General features: G+C 40.9%; 1 long non-coding RNA gene and 1 other non-coding gene across 2 annotated transcripts in view; both read right to left on the reverse strand.

The window, feature by feature from the left end:
• Nucleotides 1–21,773, reverse strand: part of LOC126109380 (uncharacterized) — a 124,221-nt gene extending 102,448 nt beyond the window's left edge. The window contains exon 1 of the long non-coding RNA XR_007523682.1: nt 21,667–21,773. This is a non-coding gene — a long non-coding RNA (uncharacterized LOC126109380). The remainder of the gene's footprint in view (nt 1–21,666) is intronic.
• On the reverse strand, nt 8,556–8,629 carry Trnat-ugu (transfer RNA threonine (anticodon UGU)). Its single transcript has one exon. It is a non-coding gene; the product is annotated as a tRNA-Thr (tRNA).
• Nucleotides 21,774–23,795: the final 2,022 nt, after the last annotated feature.

Consider the following 23,795-nt stretch of genomic DNA (forward strand, 5'->3'; position numbering starts at 1 on the left):
TTCCCATTGAGTATCTCCTCATTATGGATCAATTGTAACGGAAAGTACATATAATCCAACCTAACCCTCTTGTCTGTCCAACTTCTGTTGAAGGTTACACATCAGACAAATACCTTCATATTGTTGTTGGTGTGGTCTTCAGTATAGAGACTGGTTTGATGCAGCTCTCCATGCTACTAAATCATGTGCAAGTTTTATCTCCCAATACACACTGCAATGTACATCCTTCTGAATCTGCTTACCGTATTCATCTCTTGGTTTCCCTCTTCGATTTTTACCCTCCACATTGCCCTCCAATACTACATTGGTGATCCCTTGATGCCTCAGAACGTGTCCTACCAACTGAACACTTCTTGTAGTAGAGTTGTGCCACAAATTTCTCTTCTCCCCAATTCTATTCAATACCTCGTCATTAGTTAGTTATGTGATCTACCCATCTAATCTTCAGCATTCTTTTGTAGCACCACATTTCTAAAGCTTCTATTCTCTTCTTGTCCAAACTGTTTATCGTCCATGATTCACGTCCATACCCGACCATCATCAGTTATTTCGCTCCCCAAATAGCAAAACTCCTTTACTACTTTAAGTGTCTCATTTCCTAATCTAATTCCTTCAGCATCACCCGACTTAATTCCACTACATTCCTTTAACCTAGTTTTGCTTTTGTTGATGTTCATCTTATACCCCCCTTTCAAGACACTGTCCATTCCGTTCAACTGCTCTTCCAAGTCCTTTGCTGTCTGTGACAGAATTACAACGTCATCGCCGAAACTCATGGTTTTAATTTCTTCTCCTTGGATTTTAATACCTACTCCGAATTTTTCTTTTGTTTCCTTTACTGTTTGCTCAATATAAGGATTGAATAACATCTGGGACAGGCTACAACCCTGTCTCACTCCCTTCCCAACCACTGCTACCCTTTCATGCCCCTCGGCTCTTATAACTGCCATCTGGTTTCTGTACAAATTGTGAATAGCCTTTCGCTCCCTGTATTTTACCCCTGCCACCTTCAGGATTTGAAACAGTATTCCAGTATTCCAGTATTCCAGTCAACATTGTCAAAAGCTTTCTGTAAGTCAACAAATGCTCGAAACGTAGGTTTGAACTTCCTTAATCTATCTTCTACGATAAGTCGTAGGGTCAGCATTGCCTCACGCGTTCCAGTATTTCTATGGAATCCAAACTGGTCTTCCCCGAAGTTGGCTTCTACCAGTTTTTCCATTCGTTTGTACAGAATTCGTGTTAGTATATTGCTGCCGTGGCTTATTAAACTGGTAATTTTCACATCTGTCAACACCTGCTTTCTTTGAGATTGGAATTATTATATTCTTCTTGAAGTCTGACGGTATTTCGCCTGTCTCATACATCTTGCTCACCAGTTGGCAGAGTTTTGCCACGCTGACTCTCCCAAGGCTGTCAGTAGTTATCATGGAATGTTGTCTACTCCCGGGGCCTTGTTTCGTCTTAGGTCTTCCAGGGCTCTGTCAGACACTTCACGCATTATCGTATCTCCCATTTCAACATCTACATCCTCTTCCATTTCCGTAATATTGTCCCTAAGTACATCGCCCTTGTATAGACCCTCTATATACTCCTTCCACCTTTCTGCTTTCCCTTCTTTGCTTAGAACTGGCTTTCCATCTGAGCTCTTGATATGCATACAAGTGGTTCTCTTTTCTCCAAAGGTCTCTTTAATTTTCCTTTAGGCAGTATCTATCTTACCCCTAGTGATATGCGCCTCTACATCCTTACATTTGTCCTCTAGCCGTCCCTGCTTAGCCATTTTGCACTTCCTGTCGATCTCATTTTTGAGACGTTTGTATTTCTTTCTGCCTGCTTCATGTAATGCATTTTTGTATTTTCTCCTTTCATCAATTAAATTCAATATATCTTCTGTTACCCAAGGATTTCTACTAGCCCACGTCTTTTTACCTACTTGATCCTCTACTGCCTTCACTATTTCGTGCTTCAAAGCTACCCATTCGTATACTACTGTATTTCTTTCCCCCATTCCTGTCAATCGTTTCCTAATGCTCTCCCTGAAACTCTCTAAAACCTCTAGTTCTGTCAGTTAATCCATGTGCCCTATCTTTAAATTCCCACCGTTTTGCATTTCTTCAGTTTTAATCTACAGTTCATAACCAATAGATTGTGGTCAGAGTCCATATCTGCCATTGGAAATGTCTTACAATTTAAAACCTGGTTCCTAAATGTCTGTCCTACCATTATATAATCTATCTGAAATATTGCAGTATCTCCAGGTCTCTTCCACGTATACAACCTCCTTTCATGACTCTTGAACCAAGTGTTAGCTATGATGAAGTTATGCTCTGTACAAAATTCTACCAGGCGGCTCTTTCATTTCTTAACCCCATTCCATATTCACCTACTACATTTCCTTCTCTTCCTTTTCCTATTATCGAATTCCAGTCACCTATGACTATTAAATTGTCTCCCTTCACTATCTGAATAATTTCTTTTATCTCATCACACATTTCATCAATATCTTCGTCATCTGCGGAGCTAGTTGGCATATAAACTTGTACTACTGTGGTAGGCGTGGGCTTCGTGTCTTTCTTGGCCACAATAATGCGTTCACTATGCTGTTTGTAGTAGCTTACCGGCATTCCTATTTTTTTATTCATCATTAGACCTACTCGTGAATTACCTTAATAATAGACTTCCTAATACTTAAAACTATATTAGATGTTAACAATGACGCCGGTGGACTGACTAACATAAAATTACTGACCTTCGAGATGGTCACGAATATAACCGACAAGCTAATGGGCCCTTCACAGGAAAAGGTTTTTCGCCGCAAAACGCGGAAAACTGAAATCCGGCAAATGAGTAAAACATATATATATTCACATACAGTAAATTAGTATACGTACACAAAGTACACCACAGTAGTCTGGGATTCCTCTATTACGTAATAGTTTTTGTGTTTGTATCTTGCAGCTTTAAATTTTTTTAATTAAAAGAGATTTTAAAAGGGCCCAAAGAACGTTTTGGAATACGCTACAGATCGTTCTGTTAGCACAGTCTTTACTTCGTAATCGCTTTCGTTGACTTCGGCAACTCTCCACCAAAATCTCCAACCTAACCGAGACAATGCGCTACGATACGGCCGAGATCATGAGAAGAGAATGGGCTACATCGCACTCGAAGTAATTTTATAAAGATAAGGATCTCCATGACCTGTGTACGTCTAATATGAAAAATCTCCCAACCACTCTCCTCAAATAGATCGCAATCTTCACTTGACCTTTAACTGTTACTATTTCAGAATTAAAAACTGAATTCAAAGAAAATTTGGCTACCACTCACAAAACTAGAAAAATAAAAATAATAAAATTGAGAACGTGAGACAGGTTTGCAAAAACCATAAACTGCAGATTCAACAGAAATTAAAAGTGAGAATGGAAATTATTATTATTATCGACCGTTTAGGAACTCTAGGCTACGAAAGGGATGAAACCACATATCGAATAATTGGTGGAAGAGTTAGTGTGTTTTAAGATTAAATATAAACAAGTATTACAGAAAAATATATCGAAGCTATGTTATGAAAAATTGCTAAATGTGGAGACAAATTGTGTTCTTCAGTATTAAATGAGTTTGTGCACCTAGTACGGGTAAAACAGTATCTGCAGCATCAGAAGAAACTTCGGATATGTGTGTAGTATTTCATCCAAGTCTTCAGTCTATAAATAAACAAAAAATCACTATAGGGAAATTACCTACGAAGAAGTTCTTGGTAAAGAAAAACAGGACCCAAATACGTATGTAGGCTAAATACACACTACAACTGTGTTTAAAAATCGCGGGTCAACAGAAACATCCGATCTCACGCGTCGGCTTTGACCCGTGACGTAAGGGTGTTGTGGTGGGTGACGTCATTACGGCGCGGAGTTTGGTTTGTGAGTGTGGCGTGTTTGTAGATGTTGCCTCGTTGACGTTACCTTAGTAGGAGTTTTAGGGCCTGTAATATATAGTTTACCTTTTTACTGTACTTTTTGTTTTAACGTCGTCTATCAGACTTTTATCAGTTTGCCATTAGATTGTTCAATCTTTATGATCTATATGTTTTGTCGCTACTCGTTATGTCTAATGAATCAATATTGTTTTTTTCTTTTTTTTATTTGTTTCTTTTTTTATCTTTCGATTGATCTACACATTGATCTGTAGCGTAGCCCTGAATACGAGGTTAGGTTGGGAGTTTTTTTTTGGCGGGGGGGGGGGGTCAGGGGGGGCCGCAGCCCCCCCCCCTGCCTGGCCTTGAGTACCACTTGTTTATTATTATCTTTGTTTGCTATCAATGTTAGCAGATTGTTCTTGTGAAACCTTTGTGTGTGTTGTTTTTCTATGTGTTTTCGTCTTTGTGATACGTATGCAACGTTTTTATATCCGCCATATTGGAATTGTCGTTTATGGTCGTTTCCGCCATATTTGTGACGTCATGGGTCAAAGCCGACGGGTTGGATCGGACGCTTCCGTATTTCCAAAATCGCTATAGTTGCCTTGGACTAACGACGAGCGATTATCAATATAACCTGTACAGCCTGTACGCTTTCCAAAGCTGTTATCCATGAAAAGAGCTAAACGACGTTTCGTGAACCAAAAACGATTTAAGACCGAAACAATGACATTAGCTGACAATGGGCACTGACTTAATAGTCAATGGGCACTGTTGAAAATTTGTGCCACACTAGGATTAGCACCCGAGTCCCCTGGTTACTAGGGAGAGGCCATGATCACTGTGTCCGAATTACGCAGTGGGCAACCTAATTGTACGAACTGCCCGAGCATGCCGTTCGTCAGATCCAAATTCTCAATTTCTCCACAGACTGCTAATGTCGTGCTCCTTGTACATTATCCTCCTCGCCTTAATTATACAGTATATGCCCAAAAGAACAGACACCGAATATATACAAACTTGGCCTTACGAACATTGCAGACACACGTCACACTTCAAAGAATTGACCAATACGTTGCATTGTTTACTATAGACCACGAATCAAGTAACGTAAAAAAAAAGCTTTGCGTCTATTGAGATCATGATTCCGAGTAACAAAAAAAATTAATAAGTCGCCTACATATTAGAGTTGCTGCCGAAAGAGGAGAACCACTACTTTCCCACAAACGGAAATATAGTTAAAATTACGCTTCTATTTCGCCTAGTTTCGGCGGTTACTAAAATTTGTAATGAAAGTTACATAGTAGACTCTACCCCCTCCCCCCCCAGCAGACACGTAGTTTTCGTGGCTGTTGTGCAACTTCTGTACACAGCTAGAGAAAGTGTTTTAAATATGGCGCGGACGGAAACACTAGGCTACGCTACAGGGCAATCTGCAAGCACAACGTTTACTCGGCATTCATAATCGTTGGCATAAACAACTCTCAATCAAATTACCTCCTTCCAACCTAACTTAGATCTCGTGCTACACTACCCATCGGCCTGTCATCACAATCAAAATTCATTGAGGAAGGGGGGGGGGGCGGATTTCCTGTATCTCTCTCTAGGCAAAACTGTCAGTTATTATAGATTGATTGTCAGCCTCAACTACAAGATTTACTAATGATAAACACTTTTGAGACGGCTCATAATTTTAGAATAGTCCTCTTCGTCTTACTTGGCATAAATTGTTCGCTGGCGTCCCAACAGCTAGCTCCCTTAGTGTGTGCTTCTGCCATCGCACCACGCCAGTCTGTTGTTGTCATAGCAGACCCAACGCACCGCACAACCCACATCTTCAGAACCACTCACTGGTCAGTTACCAACTGAACTGGGCACTATTTACATCGTAAAAGGAAAACTATGCAAAGATGTACACTCAAATGGCTCGACTGAGTAGCACACACACAGTAATATCTGTCGAATGTACATCGACACCCGCAGAACGAAATTCTTCTCGCGAACGTACATCGTCTCCGAAAAAAAAATCTCGTGACTATATTCCGTCGTTACGGCCAGGCTCTCATTCAAATGAGCAAAAAATGGTACATTTGGAAATTTATTTGAGGCAATGAAAATACATTCGAAGGATCTGTTTGGGAATTACGAGTGATCATACTATGAGATTTATTTTAGAGTTTCAGTAAAAAAAAATGGTGCGGTAATCATGATTTGATCAAGGCCCTACAAGTCTATAGTACGCAGACTGCGTGCAGTGTGGCCTCTCAGATGTTACCTGAAATCTAAAATGGATAACATCAGTTGATACCACATTAAATTAATGGGAGCTCATACTTCTCTGAAATTAAAAATGGGTAACATCAGTCGATATTACATAAAATTTATGGGAGCTCATAACTAACCACAATGAAACAACCTTAAATTTAACGATACGGTCCTAATTCGAACTTTGGGGGTTTGTTTCACTCCTTATGCCTTAACAAAAATTGGTTAATATTAACAAATGTGATATATTATAGGTATAAGCTCCTAAGAAAAGTGTGTACTTTTCGGGGTGATATGTAGAAGTTAAGCGATTGAACCATTTTTAGTTTATGCTGCATGCCGTTCAGAGAAAATCGTTTCTCGAAAAAAAAAGTTTAAGGTTTAGGGAAAACTTTTAGTTGTATTATTACTTCAATTTGCATGAACTAAGTGTTATATATATACACTCCTGGAAATGGAAAAAAGAACACATTGACACCGGTGTGTCAGACCCACCATACTTGCTCCGGACACTGCGAGAGGGCTGTACAAGCAATGATCACACGCACGGCACAACGGACACACCAGGAACCGCGGTGTTGGCCGTCGAATGGCGCTAGCTGCGCAGCATTTGTGCACCGCCGCCGTCAGTGTCAGCCAGTTTGCCGTGGCATACGGAGCTCCATCGCAGTCTTTAACACTGGTAGCATGCCGCGACAGCTTGGACGTGAACCGTATGTGCAGTTGACGGACTTTGAGCGAGGGCGTATAGTGGGCATGCGGGAGGCCGGGTGGACGTACCGCCGAATTGCTCAACACGTGGGGCGTGAGGTCTCCACAGTACATCGATGTTGTCGCCAGTGGTCGGCGGAAGGTGCACGTGCCCGTCGACCTGGGACCGGACCGCAGCGACGCACGGATGCACGCCAAGACCGTAGGATCCTACGCAGTGCCGTAGGGGACCGCACCGCCACTTCCCAGCAAATTAGGGACACTGTTGCTCCTGGGGTATCGGCGAGGACCATTCGCAACCGTCTCCATGAAGCTGGGCTACGGTCCCGCACACCGTTAGGCCGTCTTCCGCTCACGCCCCAACATCGTGCAGCCCGCCTCCAGTGGTGTCGCGACAGGCGTGAATGGAGGGACGAATGGAGACGTGTCGTCTTCAGCGATGAGAGTCGCTTCTGCCTTGGTGCCAATGATGGTCGTATGCGTGTTTGGCGCCGTGCAGGTGAGCGCCACAATCAGGACTGCATACGACCGAGGCACACAGGGCCAACACCCGGCATCATGGTGTGGGGAGCGATCTCCTACACTGGCCGTACACCACTGGTGATCGTCGAGGGGACACTGAATAGTGCACGGTACATCCAAACCGTCATCGAACCCATCGTTCTACCATTCCTAGACCGGCAAGGCAACTTGCTGTTCCAACAGGACAATGCACGTCCGCATGTATCCCGTGCCACCCAACGTGCTCTAGAAGGTGTAAGTCAACTACCCTGGCCAGCAAGATCTCCGGATCTGTCCCCCATTGAGCATGTTTGGGACTGGATGAAGCGTCGTCTCACGCGGTCTGCACGTCCAGCACGAACGCTGGTCCAACTGAGGCGCCAGGTGGAAATGGCATGGCAAGCCGTTCCACAGGACTACATCCAGCATCTCTACGATCGTCTCCATGGGAGAATAGCAGCCTGCATTGCTGCGAAAGGTGGATATACACTGTACTAGTGCCGACATTGTGCATGCTCTGTTGCCTGTGTCTATGTGCCTGTGGTTCTGTCAGTGTGATCATGTGATGTATCTGACCCCAGGAATGTGTCAATAAAGTTTCCCCTTCCTGGGACAATGAATTCACGGTGTGATTATTTCAGTTTCCAGGAGTGTATTCTGAACGTCGATCAACACGAATCTGAAGTTAGATTTTCAATATTCAAAACGGCTAATCCAATATGGAGGACCAAGGGTTATGTTTTGACCAATTTTTTCACCTAAAATGTATTTTCGTTATTTACGTTTAGTCTGCAATTCAGGGAGTACTTACCAACCCTTCTTCTAGCTCGAATTGTTCCTAGATAGCAATTCCCTGTTCTTCTTGGCAGGAAAAGCCGATCTGTCTAATAATCTGGATATGCAGCACTCGGCAGCCTGCACTCGTCATTCGTCAGTATTTTCGGCGAGTATGTTTGCATGCATTCTGCAGTATGAATTATTTTGTGCACGTGCGCCACGGGACGAGTTTTCATCTACATCGATATGTATACCCTGGAAATCACATTTAAGTGCCTGGCAAAGGGTTCATCGAATCACCTTCACAATTGGTAATTAATTGAAACTCTCAGCTGCCGACAGGTGTTGTTGATATACCTGGATGGGGACAGCTGAAAATGTGTGCCCCGACCGGGACTCGAACCCGGGATCTCCTGCTCACACGGCAGACGCTCTATCCATCTAAGCCACCGAGGACACAAATGAATAGCACGACTGCAGGGACTTATCCCTTGCGCGCTTCCCGTGAGACCCACATTTCCAACTGTCCACAATCTACATACGTAATGTACCTAATAGGTATTTGCCCACCCACTCATTTCTAGCGCACACTGAGGTGGCGATTCCCGTATGAGTTCGGGCAACCTGTGCCCATTCGCACAGACGGTCAGTGGCTGGGTAGCCTTTAACTATATATATGAAGATAGTAACTGTTCTCGAAAGAACAGGCGCCACTGACGACCTTGCAGCTTCTCTAGAATAAATGATAGTTAATTGAAACCCTCGGCTGCCGACAGGTGTTGGGTCAAATGGCTCTGAGCACTCTCGAACAATCTATTCTTAAATGATGCTTACAGCGTAAGATTTACACCTTCATCAAATTTCAAGTTCGTATACATTGCAGGTTGGGCTGCAAGGCGATGAGTCAGTGAATACGTGTGCCCCCATTGCACCTCCTTGGGGGTTGTAGTTCCAAAAACAGTGAAACACGTATTCTTCAATAACACAATTTTCAAAGATTTAGCTTTAAAAATTCTTTCACACTGAACTACTTTCATAAAACTTTTCATCCTATATTCCACCCCCTTACTGGTTGAATGTATCAAAAACAGTGAGACATGTATTTTTTTTACTTCAACCGAAAAGCCAAATTCAGGTTTCATATATTTAGCTTTAAAAATGCTTTCATAATTGATTACTACATGAAACATTTCATCCTCTATGAAATGGGTTATGGTAGTGACACACCAAAATCACAATAGTAATCCGTTGTAATTGTCACACATTTTATTACAATCAAAAGCATTATAAAATCACAATCACAATAATACAGGAGACTACCTTACAAGGCCAGATCAGTTGGACAAATAATAAATAAATTTCTTTAAGCGGAACAAGACCCGTAAAACTTGAAATTTGAATATGACTGGGTAAATATACTTAGGTAAAGCTTTACTTAAATAGTGCAAATGCCCATAGAATTCGCAGCAGAACTCTCATTACTTCCAATCAGCCGAGAAACAGACTAAGCCTAAGAACACAGATTTTTTAACGTCTGGCTAGCCAACTTTCCTAAACAAAACTATATACAAATGACTAAAACAATTAAGGAGGTGCTTTAATTTTGACCAAACCGATCTTCAAATTTGCTTACTCAGTTGATTAATCAACAATATTCTTAGAATGGTTACAACTAGAACATGACCATATGACAATACCCCTAAAATGAGGTTGCTTCAATATTTCGTGTGAATTAGCGATAGACGCGAGCGGACCAAAGATTCAAATCAATACGAGAGATCCACGAGGCAGGGAATGACATAGAAATATACTCAACTTTGGAATGCAACTGAATTTCGGATGCTATAATCCTCCACCGGAAAGATGGAATCACGCAAAAGTGACAACACAACCCGAGATGTAAAGGAGAGGACATGGCCTTAAATATCTCTCTGCCCCCGTGGTGCTCTGCTCCTAGCATGCTAGCGTTGACCGCTGCCAGTTATCTCTAACACAACACACATCAACGGCAGACAATATTCTGAGACATAAACTACACAACCTTATCTGGAGAACAGATGAGCAATACAACTGAACTGAACAAATGAGCCTCCGTGAGTTACTGGGCCAGTGACAGCCCTTAAACTTTGATTAATAAGTTCGCTAAAAATCATGCCGAAGTTAAGATGAGAAGATTTATCTCCGGGTTCGACATATCAGTGGCCGACGCTCTCAGCCGTATGTTCGCGGCAGAGTCTGGGGAAGGCAAGGGCCACGTGGAGCCGGATCTTGGGGTGAATTTACGTCTCTCCGAGACACCCGGTTTCTTCTGCGACTTAGCTGGCAAACAGGCTGAGGATCCTAGGTGGGGACCGATTCGGCAGCAGTTGGCGGATGGCGATGTCGTTACTGGCTGTTACCTTTGTCGGGGCCTCTTGTGTAAAGGGGGAGACAACCGTGGTGAAGTGAAGGTCTGTATTCCACAGGAACGAGTTAACATGGTACTCATGATTCGGCGGTCGGGGGTCATTTGGGATTCCACAAGACCTTGAACCGAGTTCGGGAACACATGTTTTGGCCCAACCTATATCGCTATGTCAGGCGATTTGTTGGTAACTGTGTCCAGTGTAAGCGCGGTGTGGGGCCGCGCAGAGAACTACTACAGTCGGTTAGGGATCAGTGTCCTTTGCACCGCGACTCGAAGATCAAAATGACGATCGATGGAAACTGGCGCCAGAAACGCACCAGCTCACTCTATTTCATCCCCTTAAGGGTTGAACTTCCAAAAACAATGAAACACGTATATTCTTATTAGTAACCTTGAAGTCAAATACCAGTTTTCGTAGGTGTAGCCTTAAAAATACTTTCATAGTTCTTCCATAATTATTGATCTCAAAATAAAACGTTCACCCACTATTTCACCTCACAGAGGTTAAATTTCCAATAATACTGGAACACATATTTCTTTATCTCTGACCTAGAAACCAGATACAAATTTTCGTATGTCTAGCTTCAAAATTACCTTAATAGCTACATGTTTCACAAATCCTTTCATTTCCTGTTTCTCCCCCTTAGAGATGGAATTTCGAAATATGCAGTATAAGCTGTATAAGATCAACACCCTTTCCAAATCTCAAGGTTTCTTTTCCTTGGCGGTCTGGACTGGGTGAATTTCATAGTAATAGACCTCCACACACACCCCCACCCCAACCAGTGCCCCCACCACCTCCTGGGGAAATTTCAGCTGACGCCGTTGTTCCACTGTACTCATATTTTGCCGACGACCTAAATTTAGCAGCGTGGGAGGGATAGTGTCGTGCAATAGACAGTATACTCAGTAGACAACGAACTGTTCGTTGTGAAATCAGCGACATAGGAACCGAGACTGAAGCAGAAGGTGCTGAAGGTGAAGCACACTAGACTCGTGTCTACCACAGCTTCAAATAGTATCGATTTACCATGAACGGAAGTTTCGAAAAGTGAGCAAATAATTTTACAGTAAATTCAGTACCGATGGAGAGGACATACAACGATATATATTTCTATAAAATTTCAGAAATAACGAAATATTCCACTTAAGTCGCGCGGCAGAAAACAAAATGGATATCCTTGCACTTAAGACGGAAGGCCCTACGTGTTTACGCAGGCTTACGACAGATCACAAAATTCGCCAGTAGGCGTAAGCCAACCTTGTGTACTGCCAACTGCTGTTGATACCAATCATCAAGGTCTCAGTAGTATGGCCATGCACTAGAGAGTAGTTGCTTTGTAAGCACTCCGTCTTCAGGCCACGAGTGGCCTACTGGGACGGGACTATCCGACCGCCGTGTCATCATCCGTGGAGGATGCGAACAGGAGGGGCGTGGGGTCAGCACACTGCTCTCCCGGTCGTAATGATGGTATTTTTGACCGAAGCCGCTACTATTCTGTCGAGTAGCTCCTCAATTGTCATCACGAGGCTGAGAGCACCCCGAAAAATGACAACAGCGCATGGCGACCTGGATGGTCACCCTTCCAAGTGCCGACCACGCCCGCTTAACTTAGGTGATCTCACGGGAACCGGTGTAACCACCGCGGCAAGGCCGTTGCCGCAGATATTTTAGAGTAGTTGCTTACGTTTCATAATTATCTAGTTTAGGGGGAAAATGTAGAAAAGGCGATAGCCACCGAAGCTACAACTAAGCTGATTTTCTGGTTAGTTTTCAAGTGGTCTTGTGTGCGAGCCTGAATTTTTAATCGTTTGCGGTGGGAATGATTCAAACCCGTCATGTTCTTCTGATGAGGTATGCTATTTATTTTGCACACAATGACGTTTGTAATTTGTGTTGAGTTACTACCTTGATAAATTTTTGGATGGTGCACGTATCATAACTGTGATCTGCGCTTGCACTTAGTGGCTGAAGGTGAATTAGCGTAATGAGTAGTAGCGAATGTTATAGTAACATGTTTGTAAATTATTTGAGGTGAATTACGTTAGTCGTGAACACATCTACTTACGACTGCATGTTTGTAAATAATTTCAGGTGAAAGGGGAAATGTACAGTAGTGAATACTGCAGTAACATGCTTGTAATTAACTTCAGCTGAATTACGTAAGTCGTGTAATACTAACCGTTTACGACTACATCTTGGTACCTAGTTTCAGGTGAATTACGTTAGTTGTGTAATATTATCCGTATACTAGTACAGTATGTGGGTCAATTACGTTAGTCGTGGAATACTATCCGTATAAGACTATGTTACCTTGATGTCCCGGAATTTGCTTCAGTTTTGGAATCCACGAAAGTACTGGAAATTTTCCTTTACACAGATTTCCATATAATTTCTATTAGAGTGATTAAGTATTGTCTGTCACTCGACTTTTCTGACCGTGAAATAAATTCTATCGCTCAGGTGCTTATTACCTCTTCGTGTTTCCATTTGCAAATATTGCGCATAAACACTCACATGTCTCGAAGTTGCTATCGACAATGATGTAACGACACACATTTCTATGGCGACACTGCAGTTTAGAGATAGAAAAACCGATCAGTTAAAACGATATCGGTATTTTAGTTCTGAATAACCGGTGTCTTTCGGTATTTGTTTGCTCTCGGTTATAACAAGTATCTTTTTATTTTTTCCTGATAACCACGTAAAAAACAGATATATCAATTAGCCACAGCAGTCGTAAAATTTTTAGTTTTCAAATAAACCTTTTTTTAAAAAAACGAGTAATTTTTATTCCTAAGATTTCCATAGCTTTGAAATACTGCGTTATTACAGAAAAATGGGAAAAGTGATCTATGCCACTTTAATAACACTGCTGACAGAAACGAGCGACAAATGGATTGGTCCAGCATTGCTGAGACAATATTGTGCCTGTTATACAAGCAGTGCGCGAGACTTGACACAGTTTCTCGCTGTTGTCGAACGTCAATTGTAATACAGAATGGCACCATCTGGAAGTCTGGGTGTATTTTACGATATGCGGTATGAGTGAAGCACAATGGTCGATTTGGTCGACTTGCGACATCATACAAGGAAAAAAGTTAAAATTTAACAAATCATTCATAGTTCGGGATAAAAATAGAAAGTGCCTGATCTGCTGCCTGTGTCTACGTAGTATGCCGTTATCTGCTTGTAGCCCTTGAAAACAGAGAAATTAAAACGAAAAAGAGAGTTCTCCAGCCGCAGTTTTCACCGTTTATCGCTGGACTATGCGTAATGCGCACATAGTGCTGTGATAATCGCTTACAATATAATTTTTGAGCAGAGCTACTAAAAACTAAAATCAATAGGAGAATACTGGTAGTTTTCTGTAGTATAGAAGCACTCGCCATATTTCGAGAGAAGCAGCGAACAACGGACAAAGTTTTATTTGACTATTTAATTTAAAGAAATTAGAATTATATTAATACCACCAGTTGCTCACGAACGTTGATAAATATCAACGTGGACAGGTGAAAATGTGTGCCCCAACCGGGACTCGAACCCGGGATCTCCTGCTAAAATGACAGACGCTCTATCCATCTGAGCCACCGAGGACACAGCGGATACTTCGTCTGCAGGGACCATCTCGCGCACGCCTCCCGTGAGACTCACATTCTCACCTTGTATGTCCACACACTACATTCGTAGTGTCCCACTCCAACATACTCATTACTCGTGGAAGACATGTCGGAAAGAACAGACACCGATCCATATAAGTATATAGTTCTGGCAATACCGGTCATGACCTTCTTCTTCTGTGCAGATGCACACATATTCCCCGAACTCTTACGGTACTTGGTAAGAATGTCTTCCACAAGTAATGAGTGTGTTGGGGTGGGACACTACGAATGTAGTGTTTGGACATACAAGGTGAGAATGTCATTCTCGCGGGAGGCGTGAGCCAGATAGTCCCTGCAGTCACACTATCGTCTGTGCCCTCGGTGGTTCATATGGACAGAGCGTCTGCCATGTAAGCAGGAGATTCCGGTTTCGAGTCCCCGACGGGGCACACATTTTCACATGTCCTCGTTGATATATATCGACGCCCGTGAGCAGCTGACGGTATTAATATAATTCTAATTTCGTTCTAGACGGCTGCAGGCCATCAATGGTGTCTGTTCTTTCGGACATGTCCGAAAGAACAGACACCATGTCCATAAAGTATTTAATTTAACGTTTTGATTCCATTAATGAAGAAACTGAGAAAGTCAAAATTTTTTAATCTTTGTTCGTTTTCTACGTTTATTAGGGGAAATAATGTAAATTAAAGACTGAAAATAGGTTTTTACAAGAATTGGTTTTGTGACAGGCTTTAACAATTAGGTTAAAGTGAAGCTGGAGAAACTGATAAGAGCCGAAAACCAGTTGTTTCAGCGATAACCGCCATTCCCACTGGTGTTTGGAGTTGTAAGAGCGACGCGCAAGGACATCTAGAACAGTTTCTCAGAACGGTTACTGCAGCTCTAAGGTTCTCAAAATGAACGGGCCAGCCACAGGGTCGAGTAGGGGGTGGGGGAGGGGGAGGGCAGGAGGTGGGGAGGGGAGGAGAGGCAAAGGGGCACTTTCATCCATCGCCCCCAACCCTCCCTGGAATTTGGAGTGAAGAGTTTTTATTCGTCACAGTATACTCATACTCTTCCTGATAAGAATTCTTCACAATACTGCTAAACCTTAGCTTTGACCAGTTGTAGCGCTTATAGAGGCTCTGAGCACTATGGGACTTAACATCTATGGTCATCAGTCCCCTAGAACTTAGAACTACTTAAACCTAACTAAACTAAGGACAGCACACAACACCCAGCCATCACGAGGCAGAGAAAATCCCTAACCCCGCCGGGAATCGAACCCGGGAACCCGGGCGTGGGAAGCAAGAGCGCTACCGCACGACCACGAGGTGCGGGCTAGCGCTTATAGAGTTAGGGTCTTGTAGCTTGATGCACCTCGTAACTGACCAGCTGATTTGTACACAAAGTGCCAGTTTCAGAATCATGCACTCCAACCTCGACGCGCCTCCCCCCACCCCTCCTCTGGAAATACTTCTGCAGACTCCCGTCTGCCACTGAGCATATATTTTGTTAACATCCTGGTTTTAATAGCATCGAAGGAACAGCATTGTGCAGTAAAGAGTAGACCTAGCACAGAACAAACCATTTACATTGAAACGCATCACTTAGCAGATGGTGAAGTACTGTGAAGCTAGGCAGATAAAAACAGAACCTCCTGGCACTGTATCTGACCCAAATTCTAACGCTACACTAATCTCTTGTATCTACCTACCACGCCCTCAAAAAGCCAACCATTTACTATTATCAGAAGTTCCGAAAAATGAGGAAGAAATTGACCCACACTTTTTTTCCGTTGTTCATTATTTCGATCCCCCATAAAGGGAGGGGACTTGCAGCCACAGGTTACACAAATTCAATCATAAATACATACATAAATATATAAAAAGATATGACAATAAGAGACGATTTTTAAAAACACATTGGTGCACGGTATTTACGATTTTTACAGGAAAAAATGGATGACAAAATAAAGGTTTTTAAAAAATACGCTGGTGGACAATATTGGTGATTTTTTATCTGTATAGATGACTAGCGGAAAAACTTGGCGTTGCCCAGGCATTTATTTACAGCCGTGCGTCCACGTCCGTACTATGCAGCGTCTGACCTATTCCTGAGTTTTTATGACGTATCACCTGGAACATGTGTCGTACAATGATATAGTTTTGTAGGTACATTCAGCGTCATATGCAGATACTGTCTGCGAAATTTATTGCGAATATAGTAGCAAAGAAGTAACAAATTTAAATATCATGAATGCTGTGATGCCTACACACTTGGGTGCAACTAATGTACAATTGACGCTTGGCACCGTCATTATGGCTACCATCACCTGTAGTCGAAATTGGACCAGCTGTGTCGTTGTAGTGAAAATATAAATGTGCATAACATGGTAAACGACCATTCTTTCGAGCCATTGGAGCTAATCTACAATCAAAAATATCATGTAAAAGTAGTAGGGGCAACGGCCTTGCCGCAGTGGATACACCGGTTCCAGTCAGGTAACTTAAGTTTAGCACTGTCGGCGTGGCCGGCACTTGGATGGGTGGCCATCTGGGCTGCCATGCGCTGTTGCCATTTTTCGGGGTGCACTCAGCCTTGTGATGCCAATTGAGGAACAACTCGACCGAACAGTAGCGGCTCTGGTCAAAGAAAACTATCACAACGAGTGGGAGAGCCAGCTCCTCCTCACCCTCAGCTGAGGATGACATGGCGGTCGAATTGTCCTGATTGGCCACGTGTGGCCTGAAGACGGAGTGCTTTTTTAAAGTAGTACACCCTACAAAAAACTGAGTCTAGACTCAGGGACTGTCCACGGTAAATGCTGCATTGGAGCTACAAATACTATTAAAATAACTGTTTGAGTTCTCTTTGATTGTCCATTCATCTGAAGTGAGTCTTTTATTACAGTGTGCTGAAAAATCAATTTTACGTTAATGGCGGATAAATATTATGTTAATGGCGGCAAATTAACTTTACCCTAATGACATGCAAGGTCAATGCCGTTCTATCTCGTAAAGTATTCTCAGATCGAAATGTTTTGCATTACTAAATCTCCAATGTAGATTCATCATAAAATGAACAGGAACTTTTTTGTGGGAACTTTAATGAAGCCATTTTTTTTTGGGGGGGGGGGGCGTACATTTTTGCTAGAGGCCCAAATGCATTTTTCTTGAATAACACAATAACTGTGGTTACCAACAAAAACTTATTCCAGTACAAAATTTAATGTAGTTAATTTTCATACAAAAAGGTCCTGTTCATTATTTTTGTAGGACTAACAGTGTGCATGTAGGGAGGAGAGAAGATTAAAATCATGGGTGTGGTTCTTGAAGATGTTGCAGCTTCCATAAAACTTTATGGTAGGGGCAGCTGAATAACCCTGTGTATGATCCAGAAGATTCAACAACATTCTTAACACAACTCATGGTCAAACATGGCTGCTGATAGAAAACAGGTGATTCATATTGGCTTTGTGTATCCCCATTATGTGACTGCAGTAAAGAAGAGGATGTGCGATGTTCTCTGTCAACTTTTATACCCACATTGGTACGCCAAAAGACATTAAAATATACAAGGCATGCCAGAAAAGAAAGTACCATTGTGGGGAAAAGGACTAATGAAAACATTTCTTCAGACCAAAATTTGTTTTTTTGAAGAAATACTCTTTTCCTACATAACAGCCAGCATTGTTAAGACATTTGTCATAGCAGTAAGCCACCTTTTCTATGCCCTCTTCATAGAAAGATACCACCAGTGAAGACGTCCAATACTGATCACACTTTCTTACATCATCATTGGTGTTGAAGCACCTTCATCCTTCTTGATGTTGAAGTAAAAGTGGAAGTCAGAAGATGTGAGATCAGGTGGTCGAACTGTTCCCAAGTGAACTGTTTAGTAAGGTTTTCAGTGCCACCAAATGAGAATTTCGCATCTTTTGTTTTGAATAGTGTGATGGAGTTCCCTCGGTGTTTTACAGTATTATACCGCTTTCATGGTTTCACCTCTGAGAAGGAATTCAACAAGCAGAATGCCTTGTTGGTCGTAGAATCCATTTCACCTGATTTTTTTGCACTGACAACTTCATTCTGATTTTTTTTCTTTTTCTTTTTTTTGGGCTTGGGGGGGGGAGGAGGAGTATTGTCGGATTGTGAGTTCCTTCACTCCATAGAGTGTTGTTTTTATTTTGGAGTGTCATGGAAAACCCAAGTTTCATCACCAGTCACGATCTTCCTCATCACTGTATTCAGTGCTGAAATGTCAAAACCCTGCCAAGGTACATAATTTTGTAGGCATTTTTGGAACACAATTCACAAAAATTTAAGCAATTTATGACTGAGTCATGCAAAACAGTTTCTGAAATACATTCTTATTGTGAACCATCTGTTTTCATGAACTTTCTAATTCATTTTCTCACCCATACCCTCAGTGACAACAGAAGGCTGCCCAATACATGGTTCACCATGAAAGTTGAGCAAACAGTCTCATGCACTTTCTCACCTTAAGTATCTACAAGTTGATGAATTTCAGCTGGCTTAATGTTCTGTGTGTTGAAACACAACATAACAGAGTGCACTTCACAGTCACTGTGCTCAGAGGTTGTCTTAAACATTTTGAATGATCACTAACAAATAGAAATACAACAAAATTTAGCTCCAGTGTCAACTGTGGAAAGATAACGAACCAGAGAAATGTGTAAACCTACAACACAAGTGCTGCAGTGGCAGTAGAATAATTTGGTACTTACTTTCAGGATGCACCTCATACTTTGAACTTCAATGGAAGTGCCCATCACCTTTTAATGTAAATTTTTGCTTATGATGGAAACTATGTTTAAACAGTTTGTGTGGGTAGCAAGGGGGGTTATTTAACAGTTGAACTATCTTTGGTTTGTTTATCTCTCTCTAGTCATGACAGGTAATGTGATTCAAGGACAAAGGTACTTTCTGACTTACCTTAGTCAAGCTCCAACTCTTCTGTCCTGTACAGCTACTTGCTTTTATCCTGAGGTTGTTACTCTCAGGCCTGCTTGGGCTTAAAGCTGGTTCATTAGAAATGAAGCTGCTCCTAAAAAAATTGTATACATTGCGTAAAAAAAACTACATTTACTAAGAATTTGTGGGGTCAGAGGAGATAGAGATACACTTCATTACATGTGACTGGTGTGCACCATGTTCCTGATATTGATCCGTTAAAGTTTTGATGTTAGTAATGCTCAAGAGATGGTGTGACTATTAGTACATGTGCATTTCTGAAAGTATCGCCTGTCTACATTATGGCACAACTGGAATATGCTTGCTCAAAACAACCAAGTGTGAATAATGACTGTGCATTCAACTGAACTGGTAACAAGTTCTTCTGCAGTGCTTCATACACCAACATCGTCTCCCACTATAAAAAAGAAATTTAGAGGAAATCACATAAAAAACATTATTTTTCTCTCCCAAACACTCAAACATTGTGTGTATGTAGTTTTTTTGTTTTGTTTTAATACACCCTGTATATGAAAAGAGCTGTCACCATTACTACACTGCTTACATGGTGTTAATTTGCACACAGATTTCTGGTTGTTCCACTGGAAAGCTTACCAAGACATTTACAGTATAAAGCCGATACTCGCCTGTAACTTAAAAATGTACACAGCTCAAAGGTAGTAGAACTGCCCCTCTGTAGAATTACCATGTCTTTCATGCAGTACAGCATTTTTAACCGTGCAATTATAATATTCATGTAACTGATATTATTTAGTGATGAGACTTCTGGGGTAAGCTACAAAGTAATTACTCCATGCTGTACAGAAAAACAAAACAGCCTCACTGTTAATATTTCTCTTATAGGTAATGGGAACAAAGGAACCCACAAAATTAAGAAGAACATTAGCATTTTTTTTAATTCATCTATCTTTTACAGAAAAAAACAGTAAATTTCAACCATAAATGTTTCGTAGGCACGTTACAACATTAACAAACACTGCATTATAATTTGTGACCATACATTATATATATTTTCTCTGAAAATGTCTTTAGTAACAATGCACTACACCTGTTACAAGAAACATTGTGTCCTGTCTTATTCAGTGGTCTTTGTTTTACTTCTTTAATTATTTGGCACTTCAGTTCCATGGAACACTATTTAATGTGCAGCTATATACTTGATTATTTTTATTACTCAACATGCGTAATATTACTTAAAGGTTAATTTTATGATCAACTTACAGAAACAGATAGGTTAAGAAACATCGATGTATTCCGATGGTCACTTGGCGGTCGTCTATTATCTACCTGCAGTCTGTCATTGCTACATAGTGTTGAAACCATAGGCTAGGTGGAAGACTCACTGGACGAAAAATTGTTAGAACTACCTACCTACATACATACATACATACATGGGTGAAAAGCAGTTCTGCTGGTCTCAAAAAACTTTATTGTGCGCTTCTGTTCCAAATGAAACTTCACATCTACAGTAATTTCACCAATAAGGTGGGCTACAAATAGGTTGTAATATTCTGACCTGAGTAACTCTTCAGCAAGTAGAGCTACATAATATGTGCTACTGTTTTTATATGAACACTAACACTAGTCATGTTTACAATAGAAACAATAATTAGGTCCAATACATTTAAAATTGTATGCCTACAGCAAGCAACACTACAACCAGAAAGTCCTGCTTGTTGAAAATGAAAATTCATTAACATATTTGTACACACTGAAATACCTTACATTCATTCTCTCTTGCTGCAATAATGCTAAAACTCATAGCCAAAGGCAATTTTACATTGTTGAGGGGAACTAGAATAGCTAATAAATATAACTAAATATTATCTGTATTCATTTGAGTTTGTTTCACTAAGATCCAGATTATGTTGTCACAGTGGATACAGCAATTTATGTCCCCTTGTTCTCACATTAACCAATTATAGTTTTCAATTTTGGCCAATTGATACAAGACAGACTTTTAACTCCTTCATGTTCATTGTTATTGGCAATAACTTTATTAGCTCTTATCATCTGTGATGACAATACAAAACTCGAAGGTTACAAACTCTGTTAGTAAACAAGTCAATGTATTCTGTGCCAGCACTTAGCCATTAAAACAAAACCTCTTTCAAATTTTGTTTAGATTCAGTGCTATTCATTTTGTTCTAAGGCTTGTGTTTAGTATAAATAACCAATAGTGCATCTGTAGGCCTTATCAGTTTCAACATTAAAACTGTACCATGCAGAACGGCATTTCTCTGACCAATTGGAAGTAACGTTTAAGTATTCAGAGCATTTGCCTCAATTTGATCCCATAGATTGCCCCTTTACTGACGTGGCATTTAATAAATTGAAAAGAGCATCTCTCTTGAAATATTTACAAACTCAATACTGTTGAATGACACGTACGTACATTTCGACACAGTTATACAATTGAAAATATTGACAGATGCTCCTAAAATTTCTTTTGCAACATGAATACTGAAACATGTTCTAGTAACTACCTTAAAATGTTAACATTCTACAAGAGGCTCTACACTGGAAGACACTCTATTTCGTTTTTATATTATTGCAGAAGGGCAGGAGCAAGATAAGGTACTTTCAGGGAACGACCGCCAAGTACAAGTAATTACCAATATCTTGCAGGTTCCAGTACTGACCATGGTCTTATTATCATCCAGTTAGAAACATTCACACAATGTTAATCACAGCAGAAGCACTTCCACTACAATGGTTGTGCCAAGTATGCTCCTAAACCCTGTTGTTCTCATTTACTTTTATGTGGTTTATATTGTTCATTGATAAACAATGGCATCCTAGCAGACACTGTAGAAATAAACTTGCTTGGACCAAGTACAGTATAACAGATGTTAACTCTTTATTAGTATTTCTGTCACAACAATAGAAGGTAAGTTAGGTTGCTCCACATCAAAATTATAAAAATTTTTACTGCCAACACCAGTTGTTCTACTCCAAAATGAAACTAAATTGTCAGATCTTCTGTATGGTCTGCAAGTTCCTTTATGTTGGAAGCATATGTCTGACTGAATTTTATGAAGCAGTGCTTAATAGACAAGTTTTTTAGAACATGTTGTTTAGTAGAAAGCAAAGAAAAAACTGAAAGTAAATGAAATGAGACTTTTATTTTATTTCACCCAGTCACACCAGGAATCCTCAATACACATTTATGAAAGAAAGTAAGATTACAACTTATAAAAATGTGAGCTGTTATCCAAAGCAACTATAAGAAAATGTTGTTTGAGTAGTGACAAGTTAGCAAGAACCAATACCTCATTTCTGCTTCAGAAGAATGTTTCTTACACTCATTTATTACATGGGAAAGTGTGGCTCCTACCAGCTGCCTTATGTATTTGCACTGTCCACTGGTTGTTTTCAAAGGGGAAACACAAGTCAGGGAGCAATTTTCCATAAGAGGTGAAATTAAAGAGGCACAACATGTTCGGGGGGGGGGGGGGGGGGGGGAGCGGGGGGAGGCTGGAGAAATGTGTGTTACAAGGTTATGGCAGGCCCAATGTATAATGTTTCTATTTTGATGTACAGTTCACATAAAAGACAGGCCAGGTAGTGAACATAAATAACATGCAATTCAGTATGTATTTCAACTTTGAATACTGTGTGCACATTTGGGAGGTTGTGTGAACTAAATAATTTTTAGATGGGGAACTAACCAGCAACTGCTTTACTGAGCCATATAAATTATAATCACTGCAGCATTGAGCCAGTGGCTTTACATGTGCGGAAGAAATTAGATTAAAGTTTTTTTAGTATGAATATTGTTACAGGCATGTAAGCAATATGTGTTTAGCTGGTAATTAAATATTTCTACTTGAGAAGACAACATATTGTTACAGAATGAAAATATCTTGAAGGTTTATGGAAATATATATTATAATTTGCTCTCTCTCATGTTATGACACATGGTGAGTATGTACGCTACACTTTAATAGTTACTTCTTTTTGTGTGACACACATCAGGTAGCCTGGAACTAGTGTCAGGATAGTTCCTTCACAATGGCAACAAAGTTTCCTTTTTATATGCTGAACAATATTTTTAAATAGTGTGATGTGAAGAAATCTTTTGAGTGAGAACAAAGTTTCTCATGACAATATCTTCAGATTTGAGCAAAGCCTCAAGGTTTCAACATTTGCCATGATCAACTTCATGTCAACTGTGAGAGAAGGAAGGTTGCCAATCTTAGATGTTTTGGTAAAATGAAAATCAGATGGGCCAGGGTGTGTACCACAAGCCACCACACTCTCGTGTTTGTCTCTGGGTGCAGGGTTTCGGACCATCCAGTTCAGAAGGTAGGTGTTTTAAATACAATGATAGAAAGAGCTGCAATTGTTTGTGATGAGAACCACTTGGATTCCAAAACAAATGATATAAAGCTGGGACATCGAGAAATGATACTGAACAATCGGGATAAACTACGTATGGTGCTCCTTCCTCTGCATGGTTCTCCAAATAGCAAAATAGGCATTGTCCTAGGGCCCAAAATGATAAACAAAATATTATGGACAGGTTGCCTCAGGGTCTCTGTGATGTGTAGTACACCATGTTACTACACTGGTGAATCCAGCCAAACCTTTTTCGACTGCTGTGTGGAACATC

This window comes from Schistocerca cancellata, chromosome 12 (genome assembly GCF_023864275.1).
Source record: "Schistocerca cancellata isolate TAMUIC-IGC-003103 chromosome 12, iqSchCanc2.1, whole genome shotgun sequence".
In the NCBI taxonomy this organism is placed as follows: domain Eukaryota; kingdom Metazoa; phylum Arthropoda; class Insecta; order Orthoptera; family Acrididae; genus Schistocerca; species Schistocerca cancellata.